The sequence below is a fragment of the Macaca thibetana genome, chromosome 5 (assembly GCF_024542745.1).
Source record: "Macaca thibetana thibetana isolate TM-01 chromosome 5, ASM2454274v1, whole genome shotgun sequence".
Classification (NCBI taxonomy): Eukaryota; Metazoa; Chordata; class Mammalia; order Primates; family Cercopithecidae; genus Macaca; species Macaca thibetana.
This window is the reverse complement of record NC_065582.1, coordinates 106,413,643-106,431,626: the sequence shown is the minus strand read 5'-3', so window position 1 is coordinate 106,431,626 and position 17,984 is coordinate 106,413,643. Positions and strand designations below refer to the sequence as shown.

Here is a 17,984-nt window from a genome sequence, read left to right as displayed (position 1 = left end):
AAAAAAAAAAAAACAAATGCATGGGTTTTTGGGTATATACATTAAATTGAACCTTTGGCACTAGGAGTCAGGGCATTTTGTCATGTAGCATTAACACATATTAGAAAATTGTGTAGTGTCAAAGGGGTAGAACCACCAGCATTCAAGCAGTGTTGTCAACTAGGCAATAAAGTGTTCTGCTGAATGTTTCTTCTTTGTTCTAATTACTGCATACCTGGTGGCAACTTTGAAATGAGAAAAGGAACTTACACTCCTTTTATTTTCTGTTTGAAACAGAACAGAAAACAAACTGAAACTTAAGCCCTGTTATACATTAACAATGTTAAAGAACATCAATTTTACAAGAAAAAGACTAAGATCAAAAAGTGTTTCCAGATCTCAGGCAAATAACAGGGAGTGGTCTGTAGACTAGCACAGGGCTTTGTGGTAGTACTTAGCAGAAGCTACTTTGTCATCACCACCAGTAAACATGGATGCAGAATTCTTTGCCAGATATTTTAGGAAATCATGCAAATAGCCCAACAATAACGCAAGGCTCTTCTCGTTAAGGGATGTATAGGCCAACATTTCTCCAATTGTTACAAATCACCTCAGTAGGTATGTGCTCCTTAAACCTGAGACACAGGAGCATCGGGGTGAGCCAAGAGGATTTCTGCATACTGGGGCATCTCAAATTTGTAGAGCACCTAGTTGTGTAACATCACGTCGAAATATTATTTTATTCTTGCCACAACTTCATTAACTGCCTATGCCTTATTATCGATGTTTCCCTGTGATTTTTTGCAATTTGCATACTCCTTTAGAATTGCATCTACATTTTGCTTAGCGGGAAGTTAAAACAGCTGCTTCTGCTTGGTAACTAAGTCCCAGTCCCTAACAAGCCATGGTTTTGATTCTTCAGGCATCTTCACTTTAACTTCCATTCTGTTCTTTTTTTTTTTTTTTTTAGTTTCTTTTTTTTAAATTTAATTTTATTTATTTATTATTATTATTATACTTTAAGTTCTAGGGTACATGTGCATAACGTGCAGGTTTGTTACATATGTATACTTGTGCCATGTTGCTGTGCTGCACCCATCAACTCGTCAGCACCCATCAACTCATCATTTACATCAGGTATAACTCCCAATGCCATGCCTCCCCCCTCCCCCCTCCCCATGATAGGCCCCGGTGTGTGATGTTCCCCTTCCCGAATCCAAGTGATCTCATTGTTCAGTTCCCACCTATGAGTGAGAACATGCGGTGTTTGGTTTTCTGTTCTTGTGATAGTTTGCTAAGAATGATGGTTTCCAGCTGCATCCATGTCCCTACAAAGGACACAAACTCATCCTTTTTTATGGCTGCATAGTATTCCATGGTGTATATGTGCCACATTTTCTTAATCCAGTCTGTCACTGATGGACATTTGGGTTGATTCCAAGTCTTTGCTATTGTGAATAGTGCCCGCAATAAACATACGTGTGCATGTGTCCTTATAGCAGCATGATTTATAATCCTTTAGGTATATACCCAGTAATGGGATGGCTGGGTCATATGGTACATCTAGTTCTAGATCCTTGAGGAATCACCATACTGTTTTCCATAATGGTTGAACTAGTTTACAATCCCACCAACAGTGTAAAAGTGTTCCTATCTCATAAAAACCCTAGAGGAAAACCTAGGTAGTACCATTCAGGACATAGGCATGGGCAAAGACTTCATGTCTAAAACACCAAAAGCAACGGCAGCAAAAGCCAAAATTGACAAATGGGATCTCATTAAACTAAAGAGCTTCTGCACAGCAAAAGAAAATACCATCAGAGTGAACAGGCAACCTACAGAATGGGAGAACATTTTTGCAATCTACTCATCTGACAAAGGGCTAATATCCAGAATCTACAAAGAACTCAAACAAATTTACAAGAAAAAAACAAACAACCCCATCAAAAAGTGGGCAAAGGATATGAACAGACATTTCTCAAAAGAAGACATTCATACAGCCAACAGACACATGAAAAAATGCTCATCATGACTGGCCATCAGAGAAATGCAAATCAAAACCACAATGAGATACCATCTCACACCAGTTAGAATGGCGATCATTAAAAAGTCAGGAAACAACAGGTGCTGGAGAGGATGTGGAGAGATAGGAACACTTTTACACTGTTGGTGGGATTGTAAACTAGTCCATTCTGTTCTTAAATGTGTCCTCGCTTTCAACAGTGAGGTCTGCCCAGGCTCTTTCCTTCCTTGGGTTCTAAGGTGCTTTGCTGGTACTGCCCCCATATCTGTTTCCAGGAGTCCTCTGTTTGTTCTTTCTGGTCTTCCTCATGGATCCTGAAGTGAGGAAGTTCTCTGCAGAGTGACCCTCCATATTCCTGGGAGAGGTGGTTCAAGATTTTTCTGCTGTGGACCAGCTGCCTTCTTTCCTGAGGAAGCCCCTCTCATCTCTGCATGTTGCTTCTAGTTGATTTTTTGAAGTTGTCTTCTTCTGCAGATTGTTGTCCACAAGTTTGAGAACCCGGCTTTCTGGAACTCATTCAACCCTGTTTTTATTCCAACCAACAATCTTTCTTCTTCCCAAGAACTCCTAGGGATTTCCCAGATGGAATCTTATAGATCTTAAAGGATGATCTAGAAGGATGAAGTGGGAGATACAATCCAAGATTCTGTAATCAGAGGTTTCTACAGTCAGGATTAGATCTCCTGAGCCTTACTATACAGCAAACTTAGCTTTTCTGAATGGTGACCTGAAATGAGAATCTAGATCTTTCTAGTAGTCGCTTTCTCACTCTTTTTAAAATATCAAATCCACTACTGTGCCCTCTGCACTCCCAATCCCTTTTCCATGCTCTATTTTTTTCTCCCATAACAGTCATCACTTTCCAATTATATGCTACATTATATCCTGTGTTTATGTTTATTGTCTCAATCTCCCTGTTAGAATGGAAGCTCCTGCAGGATATTTATGTCTGCTGGGGTCATTGAGAACAACCACCCTATGAGAAGAGGGCCATTATTATTTCAAAGAGAGGGTGAATTCACATCCAGGACCTCCTAAACCGAACACCAAACTCAATGATGTAGTGGAAAGGTGAGGTTGGGATGGAGATGAAATGGATTTGCACTGATTTCAATGCATCATCTTATTACTATCATCATCTGTCTCATAATCTTCTCCATGCCCCTCTGCTTGAGGGCAGAGCCCAAAACTTGTGTATGACGAACATTTTACAAGCTGGTTGCACATGAATCAAATGCCTAGTGGAAGCTCCAAAATGAATGAGATCTAAGCTATCTTGTTTTCATGGTTTCCTAAGCATCTAAAGCAGAACCTGGCATAGGAGATGCTCAATAATTGATGAAGGATTGAAAGAAGAATATCTGTGTTCTAGGTGGATGCTTCCCACCATTCTATTTTACCTGTACATAGGACTACAGTTTATAAAGACTCAAACCAGTTATGTCATTGGGTCAGCACAATTACTTAAGCTAGATAGGACTTTTTGTGGTTTTCTTTTAACCATTATTTCCACAATAAGATATTGAGAGATTAAAGGACTTGCCAAAATCAGATCCTGGATTTAGACTTGCAATCAAAGTATCTTTTTTTTTTTTTTGGTGGGAGACAAGTTCCCTTTCCAGACCTCCTGGCTAAATGAGGAAAACTAATAAGTTACTGTATTTGCTGTGGATGCTTCTAAATCCAGTAGCTCTGCGATTAGGGCTAAGGTTCTCCCTCCACTGTTGACCTGTGGAATTCTGTAGCTGCTCACATCACAGCTACATGAGTGGTTTTTGGGAAACACACCATAATGGCCACATCCTCTTGTTTTTATAATTTACACGGGGTTGAAAACAAGAGATATTGTCTTGTTGATAGCTAGAGCTCATTTGGAGTCTGCCCTGAATCTCTGGATTTGGCTCAATGCCCTTCCTCATCTGACTTCTCTGGGCAAACCAACTACTGTTTTAGTATTGTATTACTCTGTTTGGATTCTCTGTCAGTCCATCAGATTTAGCTGATGAGCTCATTGACTGAAAATTGATTGAGCAAGACAGTGTCCCTAATTCTCTATGCATACACAGCACCATTGTCTTCCACAGATATTTCATCATAATTGGCATCCCCCTACAAGATCATTGGTATCTCAATAATTAAAATCAATAGCTGTTGGTAAGGCAAGAATTTATCATAATAATCTACAAAAGTGATAAAAAGGTAATATAATTCAGAAGATGGATGGAAATATAAAATTACCAATTCTGAACAGGTTTTTAAAGATAATACTTGTTCCTTAAGGACATTCATATTTAATAAAATAAAAGAGTTATTTCCTTATTATCATTTTAATGACATAAATGGTTACTTTTTTATGTGAGTGGGGAAAATATAGCACTTAAACATTTTGAGATAAGGAGTGGAACACTTTATAAAATAACAATTCAGTGTTTAGTTTTTCACAGATTTTGTCTCTATGCTACCGTTTGATTTTTTTTTTTTTTTTTTTTTTTTTTTTTTTTTTTTTTTGAGACAGAGCAAGACTCTGTCTCCCAGGCTGGAGTTTAGTGGCACAACCTTGGCTCACTGCAACTTTCGCCTCCTGGATTCAAGTGATTCTCATGCATCAGCCTCCCGAGTAGCTGAGATTGCAGGTATATAACACCACGCCTGGCTAATTTTTTATACTTTCAGTAGAGATGGGGTTTCACCATATTGGCCAGGTTGGTTTCAAACTCCTGGCCTCAAGTGATCTGCCTGCCTTGGCCTCCCACAGTACTGGCATTACAGGTGTGAGCCACTGTGCTTAGCCTGTTAGAATTTAATAGTTCTCAGTTGCACACTATTTCCCTATTCTGGGTGCTCTAAAGCATCAGTGACAATAATTATGAATGTAGAAGGTGCACTGGTAGCCAAAGTTAACTACTTCATTGCTGTTCGTGAGAGGGGTTTTTACCTGTGCTTTCTCCTTCTTCTTTTTTTTTTCCCTTTTTCTGAGATCAGACAAGTTAGTTAGATTCCAAACAATATGGACCTAATATAATCACAATACCATTTAAATTGGCCACAGAATGACCCTTACCCAGACAGGACTCTTAGTGTATTTAGCTGTCAACAAAATATAAAACTTATGAGAATAATGGCTACTTTTAAATATAAGGCCTACATCATATTGTTAGAGGAACTTCTGGAAATAGGAGACAGTTGCTATTAAAATTCAGTTTATTTTAATTCACCATTATTTACTGAGTGCCTACATATGTTAGGTGCTAGGGCTACAAAGATGACTAGACCCTGGGCCGGGCCCAGTGGCACACCTAAGCACAGCCATCAGTGAATTCAAATAAGTGATAGTGGCATGCAACAATCTGTGGAACCATGGAGGAGACATCTGTTCTTTCTTCCTGCTGGCATCATGGACTCTGAGATTGAATCTTGAACTATTTCTAGGAGATGCTCAGAGTAAAAACAACAACAGCAGGAGAAGAGACTTCTAGGCCAAAGTTTCATGAGTGAGCACAGTCCCAGAGGATGGATATGCATTAAGTAGGTTTAGGTGGAATAGCTGCATGTAGGAGACAGAAGCAGGAAGGGCTGCTTAGTAGCAGAAAGCAAAGGGTGTGAGTGGCAGGTGAAGAAGTATGAAGACCTCTGTAGTACGATAAAGGGTCTTTGAAGGACGCTAAGCAGAAAATTGAAATGATTATATTGTAATCATGGTAAAGGATGGGATTGGAAGAGAGAGAAACCAGAGACAGTTAGTGTCCAGTACCAAAGTCCAGACTTGAAATGATAAATGTCACATTAATCAGTGGTGGTGGGAATGGAGAGGAGAGAATAAATTCAAGAGTAATTTGGAAGATAGCATGAATGAGCCTTGGTTACTAATTAGATAGGACAGGGGTACAGAAAGACAAATGGGTCAGTGGGGACTTGGGTTTCTAGGTCAGGTGTCTGTATTGAAGATGATTGTGTTAAGAAATATAGTGGTTACCGATGAAAGATAAGCAGTTTTTTGTTGTTTCAGATGAGACTGTAGATAGAGTGAGTGGAACAGGAGAAAATAAAGTATTTGGTTAAAAACATTTTGAGTTTTAAGTGCTATAAAAATAGCCAAGAGGAAATTTTTGATGTAGAGTAGCAGTTGGAAATATGGATCTGAATTTAACAGAAATTGAGATTGGAACTGGGCATGGTGGCTCATGCCTGTAATCCCAGCACTTTGGGAGGCCGAGGTGGGTGGATCACCTGAGGTCAGGGGTTCGAGACCAGCCTGACTAACATAGTGAAACCCGTCTCTACTAAAAATACAAAATTAGCTGGGTATGGTGGCACATCCCTGTAATCCCAGCTACTTGGTTGGCTGAGGCAGGAGAATTGCTTAAACCCAGGAGGCAGAGGTTGCAGTGAGCCAAGATCACTCCAGCCTGGGCGATAGCGCAAGACTCAGTCTCAAAAAAAAAAAAAAAAAAAAAAAAAAAAAAACCCAAAAAGAAGAAAAAAGAAAAAAACATTGAGAGTGGAGGTAAAAATGGCATCAGCCTATATTATTTAAAGCATGTATAATATTTGAAGCAATATGATAAGATGAAATTGCCCAGGGTTGGGGTTATGGTTAGGATGGTGGTCAGGAAAGTCATTGTTTTGGTGTAGTACTTAGAGTCGTTTGAACATACTATGTGATATATTTGTTGGATGCTGAGTCTCTTCTACAGTCTCACTTCCCTCCTCTCAGGACTTGTATAATCTTTGGTGAATCTATCTAGGGATAATCCAGTACTTACCACTTGACAGTAGAACTGGAATACACATGGGAAACCAAATTAAGGTTGTAATACAGCATGTTTTAAATATAGGATTGGATTGAGAATGGATTGGTATGAATATGAGATTAGAGTTACAAATAGCCCTGACCACCAGATGACTTGAAAAGGTGCCCGAGTACTCTCTCCTCATCCCTCCCATCTAATAGAAACAGAGTGGAGTAGGGAAATCCTGATGGAGGGTTCAGAAACCCTGCCTTCTTTTCTTTCCAAAAGACTTGCTTTTCCATGTAGACCGTAGATGTTTTCTGACTGAGTCAACTTTATATCCCCAAGGTCTGTTGACATTTAACATGCCAAAGATCCATGGAGTGGAGCAGCCAGATGTTTAGGGCCTGGTCCTGGCCTATTACCAAGAGCATTGCTCAGATTCCCAGTCTGAGTCAGAATCCTGAGTGACAGATCACAGGATGTTTGTGTTTTCTGAAGGACTTAAAGGGCTTGCAAAATGTTCTGTCTTATCCACCTCCAGAGAGAAGATTGCTCATCTTTGAGATCCACGTAGATGGAAAAAGAAAGGAAAAATGGTATATAAGTGCACAAAATCATATACAGTATCACCAATCATCATTAGCTACCACTCTTGATTTTCCATCTGTCACTTCCTTACCTATCTAATGCCCTCATCCCATTACGTTCTGCATCAACCTTTTTGCTTCAACTAGGCTAGCTTGTTTGTGATCCATGGCACACATAGTTATCTTACCATATGTGGGGCTTCCCATTGACACCTTTCTCCACTTCTACTTTTTCTCAATCATCTATTTTTCTTCTTTAAATTGCTATTCAAAACTATAGCTTCTCCACAAAACATTTGCTTCCTAATGGTAAAAACTTAGGCTGGGTGCTATGGCTCACACCTATAATCCTAGCACTTTGGGAGGGCTAGGCAGGAGGCTCACTTAAGACCAGGAGTTCGAGACCATCTTGGGCACAAGAGTGAGACCTCATCTCTAAAAACAGCAACAACAACAGCAACAGCAAACCCAAAACAAACACATGAAATCATCCCAAATTCCCCAATGATTTCCTAATGGCAATTAAAGTTTTATCTCCCCATAGATATTATACCAAAGGTTTAATTTATACTCATTTGGGTATAAAGTACTTATCTGGGCCTAGGGCAGATTCCTAATATTTCCATAGCAGTATGTTACAGAGTAGCCCTCACTTAGAGAGGTAGATGAGTAGAATAGAATATTTGACTATATCAAATTGAAGTTTCTTAGATGATGAGAATAATGGTGATAAAAAGTATCATTCGTCAAGTGTCTGTCATGCCAGACACTCTACTAAGCATTTTTTAATGTTATTACATTGAACTATGACAATAAAGAGTGAGAAGAGTATCATGCCCATCTTATAGATTAGAAAACAAAGATTCAAACAAGTAATTTGAAGCCAGGCACAGTGGTGTGTGCCTGTATTCCTAGCTACTTGGGAGGCTAAGGCAGGAGGATCCCTTGAGCTCAGGAGTTCAAGGCCAGCCTGGATAACATAGTGAGACCCTGACTCTGAAAAAAGAAAAGAAACAAATAAAGGAGTAATTTGCCCAAGGTCTTAATTTATAGGCAGTGGAACCTGGATTCAAACCTAAGCCTTTTTTTCCCCAGCTTTTTGAGGTATTTATCAAATAAAATTTATAAATATTTAAATTGATTGACAAATAAAAATTGTATATATTTAAGGTATATATGTGATGATTTAATATATATATACACATTGTGAAATGATTACCACAATCAAGCTAATTAACACATCCATTATCTGACGTAGTTACCATGTGTGGTAAGAATACTTAAGATCTACTCTGATAGCAAATTTCAAGTATACAATGCAGTATTAACCATTGTTACCATGCTATAGAGACCCCAGTACTCTTTTTTTGTTTTGCTTTGTTTTGTTTTTTTGAGATGGAGTCTCACTCTGTAGTCCAAGCTGGAGTCCAGTGGTACGATCTCAGCTCACTGCAACCTCCACCTCCTGGGTTTAAATGATTCTCATACCTCAGCTTCCCAAGTAGCTGGGACTACAGGTGTGCACCACCACACCCAGCTAATTTTTTGTATTTTAGTAGAGATGGGGTTTCACCATGTTGCTCAGGTTGGTCTTGAACTCTTGATCTCAGGTGATCCACCTGCCTCAGCCTCCAAAGTGCTGGGATTACAGGCATGAGCCACTGCTCCCAGCCGAAACCCCAGTACTCTTTAATCTAATAACAGAAAGTTTGTACCCTTGACCAACGTCTTCCCATCTCTTCCCCTTACTCTGCACCCCAAACCCCTGCCTCAGCTCCTGAAAACCGCTATTCTACTTTCTGCCTCTGTGAGTTCAGTTTTTTTAGATTCCACGTATAAGTGAGATTGTATAGCATTTGTCTTTCTTTGTCTGGCTAATTTCACTTAGCATAATGTCCTCATTGTCACAAATGGTAGAATTTTCTTCTTTTTATGGCTGAATATATATATATACACACACACACACACACATACATATATATGGTATATATACATACATACATTTGGGGTGTGTGTGTGTATATATATATATATACACATACACCAAATTTTCTTTATCCATTAACTGTGGATGAATACAATACTTAAGTTGATATCATAACTTGGCTAATGTGAATAGTGCTGTAGTAAACATGAGAATGCAGATATCTCTTTGAGATACTGATTTCATTTTGTTTGGCTATACACACAGAAGTGGGATCGCTGGATCGTACAGGAGTTCTATTTTTGATTTTTTGAGGAACTGCCATACTGTTTTTCATAATGGCTATACCAATTCACATTTCCACCAACAGTGTATAAGGGTTCCCTTTACTCCATACCCTTGCCGACTCTCATCTTTTGTCTCTTGGATAATAGGCATTCTTTTTTTTTTAATTTTATTTTTTAAATTGTTTTTTGGTTTCTGAGACCTCTCAGGGATGAAAATATCATTCTAACAGGTGTGAAGTGATATCTCATTGTGGTTTTCACTTGCACTTACCTGATGATTAGTAATGCTGAGGACATTTTATATACCTGCTGGACATTGGTATATCTTCTTTGAAAAAATGTCTATTCTGGTCCTTTGCCTATCTTTATATCAAGTTTTTTGTCTTTCGCTATTGAGTTGTATGAGTTATTTTTCTATATTACAGACTAACCCCTTATCTGATATGTGATTTCTAAATATTGTCTTCTATTCTGTGGGTTTTCTTTTCATTTGTTGCTTGTCTTCTTTGCTGTGCAGAAGCTTTTTGATTTGATGCAGTGTACTACTTCATTATTTTTATTTCTATTGCCTGTGCTTTAGGTATCACATCCAAAAAATTCATTGCCAACAGCAATGTCAAGGAAATTTTCCCCTATGTTTTGTTCTAGGAATTTTGAGGTTTCAGACTTTAGCTTAAGTCTTTTTGCCGTGTTTGTTTGTTTGTTTTGTGGAGACAGTCTCCCTCTGTCACCCACACTGGAGTACAGTTGCACCATCTCGGCTCACTATAACCTCCGCCTCCTGGGTTCAAGTGATTTTTCTCCCTCAGCCTCTGGAGTAGCTAGGATTACAGGTGTATGCCACCACACTCAACTAGTTTTTTGTATTTTTAGTAGAGATGTGATTTCACCATGTTGGCCAGACTGGTCTCGAACCCCTGACCTCAAGTGATCCTCCCACCTCGGCCTCTCAAAGTGCTGGGATTAGAGGCATGAGCCATTGTGCCTGGCCTAGCTTAAGACTTTAAGCCATTTCTAGTCAATTTTTGTGTATATTATAAGATAAGCATCCAATTTTATTATTTTGTATGAGGATATCCAGGTTTTCCAACGCCATTTACTGATGACATTATTATTTCTCCTTTGTATACCCTTGTCAAAGATTAGTTGACTGTATATGTGTATCAAGCCCATGTCTTTGAGAGTGTGGCTCATAATCTTGACAGTATACTATGTTTTAGTATTCGTTGTTTAAAGGACAGAAACAGTTTCTAGTATTTTCCTGATGTCTTTCCATTCCTCCTTGTACAGGGCTATGCACTGAATGCTGCTCCCCCTTTTGCCCATTTTTTTTTTTTAATTTTCAGAAGGGGCTTCCTTAGTGTTTTATGGATCCTCCCTCCCTTTGAGAACAAAGCTTGCTAATGTTCAGATAAAAGACTCTTCATTAGAAAATAGTTCTTTAGCTCAACCAATATTTATTGAGTGCTTACTATGTGTCTAACACTTCAAGGCACTAGGGAAAAGTGGTGAACAAAACAGAATAAGATTTCTCCTAATGGACTTATGCTTTAATGGTTCCTTACATTAAGTTTTAGTGATAGTAAATGTCACTAGGCTGGTGTCTTCTCAATGCGTATTCTCCAGGTTTGAAGTCTTCTCCATTTTCAAGACTGTGTTTGAATTAAGAGGTTGTATAGGCCAATATTTCTCCAATATATTTATAATTAACATCAGTTAGTTGTTTCTATTGTGTTCATGTTTTATTTCAGTCTTGTAATTTTGGGGAAATTGACATTACTTCTGGCTCCAAAGGAGAACATGTGATCTAGGCTTAGCCAATCATTACACATTATACCTTCCACAATGATTGATTGGTTTGGTAAAGGGCATATGACCTGAAAAGGTACAATAAAGCCAATTTTAGAACTTTTTGGGGGATATTTCAAGAACACTAATCCTCTCTTATGCTCTGAAGAGTGTAATGTGTAAATGACAGGACTGGATCTTCTACAGTCATTTTGCAGAGAAGAGAGAAGAATCTGACACACAGATATAGAGCCTAGAGAATTGCAAAGAAATTGAGCTGGAGGCCTGATAATATCGCACCTTCCCTGTCCCACCTCTGGAGTTCAACCATCAGTGAAGCTTTTTGTTTATTGAGACAGTTGAATTGAGTTTCATTAATTGCAACTTAAAGCGCAGTAATTGACACAAACAAAAACCTTATTACTCTGCCCCCTTGCTTTTTCTAGAAGCGTGTTAGATTTTTCTCAGAATAAATTCACATTGGAATGTGCTGATTTCGACAGTTGATAATTGTTAACCAATGTCCCAGAGAGGATAGAATACGCGTCACTTTGACCAATATTTTTCTTTTTTTCTTTTTGAGACAGAGTCTCACTCTGTCACCCAGGCTGGAGTGCAATGGCACAGTCTCGGCTCACTGCAACCTCCGCCTCCCAGGTTGAAGTGATTCTCCAGCCTCAGCATCCCGAGTAGCTGGGACTACAGGCACGTGCCACAAAACCCAGCTAATTTTTGTATTTTTTAGTAGAGACGGGGTTTCACTATGTTGGCCAGGGTGGTCTCGAACTCCTGACCTCATGATCTACCCGCCTCGGCTTCCCAAAGTGCTGGGATTACAGGCATGAGCCACCGCATTGGGCTTATTTTTCCTGTTTTTAAGAAATATTTTTATATCTGTTGCTATGCAGTTTAAATGTGAAGACATTTTCTTAAACATTAATCTTCAAAATGTCTTTTGGTTTAAATTTAACAAAGTTTTCAGTGAGCAATTAAAACACCTTTGAGATATTAGTAAAAGAAATAAGAAAAAGAAAAAAGATCACTACGATTATGGTGAAAGGAAAGAAATAATGTATTTCAGGAGAAAGAGAATATAGGAAAAAATGGGACAAAAAGCAAAGGATAAAAGTCAGTTTTCTAGAAGGGGAAGTTTTGTTGTTTGTTTATTTGTTTTAAATAGAGTCTTGCACTGTCACCCAGGCTGGAGTGTGTGGTGGCTCAATCTCAGCTCACTGCAACCTCTGCCTTCCAGGTTCAAGCAATTCTCCTGCCTCAGCCTCCTGAGTAACTGGGATTACAGGCACCCACCACCATGCCCAGCTAATTTTTATATTTTTAGTAGAGGCGGGGTTTCACCATGTTGGCTAGGCTGGTCTGGAACTCCTGATCTCAAGTGATCTGCCCACCTCAGCCTCCCAAATTGCTAGGATTACAGGCATGGGCCACCGCACCCGGCTCTGTAAGGCGAAGTTTTAACACTAACTTGGAAAAGAAAGTACACAGTAAAATTTCAAAGATTTTATAATTTAATGTCATGCAGGAAAACGTAAAGGTAATAGTTTATAAATCATAAGAGAGGCCGGGCATGGTGGCTCACGTATGTAATCCCAGCACTTTGGGAGGCCAAGGTGGGCAGATCACTCGAGGTCAGGAGTTTGAGACCAGTCTGGCCAACGCAGCGAAACCCCATCTCTACTAAAAGTACAAAATTAACATGGTGTGGTGGTGCATGCCTGTAATCCCAGCTACCTGGGAGGCTGAGGCCAGATAATTTCTTGAACCCGGGAGGTCGAGGTTGCAGTGAGGCAAGATTGTGTCACTGCACTCCAGCCCTGGGGACAGAGAGAGACTCCATCTCAAAACAATAAATAAATAAATCATAAGAGATCTTTTAAGGTTGCGTGACAGAAACATGAAAGGCCAGCTCAATACAGACAAATATAATTCAAGCTTTATGAATAAGGTTGTTCCTATATTATTTTAATTATGATCCAGAAACAAAAGAGGAATTAGAAAAGATTGCAGAACTGTTCTCTAATGGTATGATCCTAATCTGACTGGATTAAATCTGACTGGACTGCTCTGCTCTGTGACGCTCAAAATGTTGGTTTTGACCATCCTAGCAATGAGAATAAAAAGCAACATCTGACCCTTTGACAGTGGCATTTATAAAAATGAAATCTCACATATACATGAGGGTAGGGTCCTGAGCTACCTAAAGTTTGTAAACTCATTTCAGTAACTTGAAGAAACCTCTATTAGTAAGCACTAATTATAGAATCCACATGTGAGAAACATTACATTCATGGGTTGATTGGCATCACTCTTAGGGGATTTGAGATTATGATAAAAAAATTTTTGACTTAGAATTTCTTTGCCAAGTTACATCATTCCTAAAGCATCTCAAATCAGGAAGGGCAGAATAGAATCATATGCTGATATCACAGGGTGTAGGTGGGTTTGAATGGTCTCTGGTTTAGTCAGCATTCATGCTGTAATTGTGAATTGACAGCTGCTCTGAGACACTAATAAGAATGCTCACCTGCTCATGTGATATGCCCTTGAACAACAGGTCACCCACTGGCAGAGTGGGATCTTCGGGCCAAAGTGGGATCATGTCTAAGGTAAGCAGTAGTCTCAACAGCCTTGCAAGTACATTTTGAAGAAGCATATTCTTGTGGAGAAACCTCTTACAGGCTAGTGACTATGCTCATCCTCAGCAAAATAATCTGTCTGTTCCTTAGATGACAGGTGCATTGCCATCTCAATGAACCTCTCATAGATAGTGTGAGCTGTTCATACAAATCTCAGAAAACAATAAAATCATGCTGGCTGTTCTTTCCAGTTCAGCCATTGAACTCTTAAATTGCAGACAGCCATGTAAGTCTGAATGAATGACCATTCATATACCCTTACTACCACCCTGAAGTATGGCTTTGCTCAGAATGGCAAGGAAAAAGACTGGAAGAGAAAAATGGTTGCAGGATCTTCTTGTATTTCTACAAGGCGTTGACAGTGCTGAGAACATGATTCATTCTGGTGAAGTTTTTCTGTGAAGGAGGCAACTAGAAAGGAATATTGCCTTCATTTTCTAGAAAAAACAACTGAAGAAAGAGAATTTATAGTTGGCTGATTATAATAGCATGAAAATGCATATCTTCTCTTTATCTAGAATTTTGTCCATCCTGATTAAAATAACAACATCCTCAATAACAACTAACATTGAGTACTTGTCATATATTATCTCATTTTAATCCTCCCAACAACTTTATGAATGAGTACTATAATTAGCTGCATTACACGGATGATAAAAAGGACAACAAGTGTTGAGTTAACCCAGTTTCCTCAGTTTCTTTTTTAAAATTTGTAATTGTTTATTTATCAGTACAAATGATTCCTTAGCCCACATATTCATGTTTCATAGTTCAGGAACATAGGTCAGTGACAAACTTCTGAGGAACTCAATCCCAAAACATTCTTAACATTCCAAAGTCACTTTGCACTCTGAAAGATACCAGCCCTCTTCATCTCCTCAAAATCTTTCATGGAATCATAGTTTCTGTAGAAATCTGCATATGTCTTCTTTCTTGGTTCAGCCATGTAAACTTTAAAAGAGCTGCAACCCCCAGCATTACAAGAAATGCTCTGACAATATGAAATCACAGACACCTGGCCAGAAGTCTGTGCATCTGAAATTTCTTCAAAACAGTGGAAGCCATGGTAGTTATTGTTCTCAGCATCAATGTCCTTCCTGGCTGATGGAGAAATGTCCAGTTTCTTAAATATCATCATGGGATTGTAAAATCTTTGGGAAAACATATAGACTTTAAAAATAACCACTCAACAATTGCTCATTATACTGAATAAAACCAGTTAGCTTTATTTTCTCGTTGCTCATATTTTTTTCCTTCTTATTTATCTTTTGTCCCTTGCAGTGGAAACTTTTACCTACAGCAGAAGCCTTAACCTTAGCTGTATTTCAGCTTTTAGGAGTCATTTGAGCTTGAGTAACTCATTTTTTAAAATTAATTTAATGTAATTAATTAATTAATTTTATTTTTTTTGAGACAGGTTTTCACTCTATTGCCCAGGCTGGAGTACAGTGGCATGATCATTGCTCACTGCAGTCTTGGCTTCCCTGGCTCAAGCAATTCTCCTGCTTGAGCCCCCCAAATAACTGAGACTACAGCTGTGCTCTACCACGCCTACCTAATTTATTTCAATTTTTAGTAGAGACGAGGTCTTACTATGTTGCCCAGGCTGTTCTTGAACTCCCGAGCTCAAGCAAACCTCCTGCGTCAGCTGCCCACAGTGCTGGGATTACAGGTGTGAGCCACCATGCCCAGCCTGAGTAAGTCATTTAACTTCAGTTTTCTCTGAAGTTTATAGAATGGGATGAATATTTCTCTGTTTACAACAATGGGGTATGGTGAGGGTCAGAGGTGACATTGCAAATGAACATGTTTTGTAAAATATTAAGCACTATGTAAACACTGATATAAATATGGCCAGCACAGTGGCTCACACCTGTAATCCCAGCACTTTAGGAGGCCGAGGCGGGTGGATCACTTGAAGTCAGGAGTTCGAGGCCAGCCTGGCCAAAATGGTGAAACCCTGTCTCTACTAAAAATAAAAAAATTAGCCGGGCATGGTGGCAGGTGCCTGTAATCCCAGCTACTCAGAAGGCTGAGGCACAAGAATTGCTTGAACCCAGTGGGCAGAGGTTGCGGTCAGCTGAGATGGAGCCACTGCATTCCAGCATGGGTGATAGAGTGAGACTCAGTCTCAAAATAACAATAAAAATAAATAAATATTATTTCTACTTTTTTCTTTGCCTGATTTTTCCCCTTATTTTTCTGAATAAAGATATTGTATTCCTTTACATGTTCATATCCAAATGTCCTCCAAATGGTGTGATTAACTACAGCAGAAAAAGTTAATAGCAAGATTTCTGAAGATGTTCACTTAAAACTCTTTTGTTTCTCCAAGACTAAGTTATTCTTCCAGTAACTAACATGTATTTAGTTTTCTGGACCTTCAGATTACCTCACAGTCCATTACAGCTTCAAAGGACACATTGATATCTTTAAATATATCAAGTGCTGAGTCACCAGATGATCCTCAAAGCTTGAATTCAGGTATCTCTTTATGTGCTTAAAGTCACTGAGAGCAAGGTAATACCCTGGATATTGACACCTTAAAGTTAACTGACTTGAGAGAATTTATTTTATTTTTATATATTTTTGGAGCCTAGGTCTTGCTCTGTTGCCCAGGTGAGTACAGTGACACAATCACAGCTCACTGCAGCTTTGACCTCCCTGGCTCAAATGATCCTCCCACCTCAGCCTCCTGAGTAGCTGGGACTACAGTTGCATGCCACCACGCCTGGCTAATTTAAATTTTTTTTTTTTTTTTTTTTTGCAGAGACAGGGTCTCACCATGTTGCCCAGACTGGTCTCAAACTCCTGGGCTCAAACAATTATCTTGCCTTGGCCTCACAAGGTGTTGGGATTATAGGCGTGCACCACTGTGCCCAGCTGAGAATTTTTAAAAACGTTTTAGTTCTACATAAGAGTAACTCAGGTTAAGAAGAGGTTGAGACATACTAGCCAATAAAGTAGAAAGAAAGACATTTGAAAAGTATGAATTCAAAAAGTAGACATAATCAGAAAAATATCATATAAATATAAGAAAAAATTAAAAATAGGGAAAAAAATGCCATAGCAAGGCCTGTGTGTGTGCACGTGTGTGTGTGCACGTGTGTGTGTGTGTGTGTGTGTATTGTAGGTGGAGGTGGCAGTGGCAAAACATAGAAACAACTTCTCTTTTGAGTTCCCAGATGAAGCTGGGCACTTCCTAATCTCAATTAAGTGAGGCGAACATGATTATAGCTATTAAATCCAACTTTTCCCTGTACCATGTGCAAAGAACTACAGAAAATCTTAACACTGGTGTATAAAAAGGCCATTGGCTCCAAGTGACAGTTCCAAAGAATAAAGAGTAGATTTTCCCAGCATGCATTCAGGGGCCAAAAAAAATTGCTTGTGCCTCTCAGATCTTAAAAGTGAAAACTAGTGTCTTAAAAGCCATGTTTTAAGTGTCTACGTAAATTAAGTATGGCACTTACAGAGACATAAAACAACTTAATTAAAAATATCCCTTAAGAAATTTTACACACAGACACACAGAAGAGAAAAAAACCTATGACTTTTTCTTTTTTTTTTTTTTTTGAGACGGAGTTTCCCTCTTGTCGCCCAGGCTGGAGTGCAATGGTGCTATCTCGGCTCCCTGCAACCTCTGCCTCCTGGGTTCAAGCGATCTCCTGCCTTAGCCTCCTGAGTAGCTGGCACTACAGGCGTGCACCACCATGCTCGGCTAATTTTTGAATTTTTTTAAGTAGAGATAGGGTTTCACAATGTTAGCCAGGATGGTCTCGATCTCTTAACCTTGTAATCTGCCTGCCTCAGCCTCCCAAAGTGCTGGGATTACAGACATGAGCCACTGTGCCCAGCCTAAAACCTATGACCTTAAAAATTAATAGTTTGATCTATTTTTCTTTGTCTTTCTACTGTTTCTTATGATATCCAGGGTCAGGAAGAAAGGGCTAAGTCCCTCTTTCTTCTATTCTTGCTGTATTAGTCATCTATTGCTACATAACCAATT

General features: G+C 39.1%; 1 pseudogene; it reads right to left on the bottom strand.

Annotated features, from left to right (window-relative positions):
* Nucleotides 1-408: 408 nt before the first annotated feature.
* LOC126954422 (mortality factor 4-like protein 2) lies at nt 409-2,519 on the bottom strand (annotated as a pseudogene).
* Between the last annotated feature and the right edge of the window lie 15,465 nt (nt 2,520-17,984).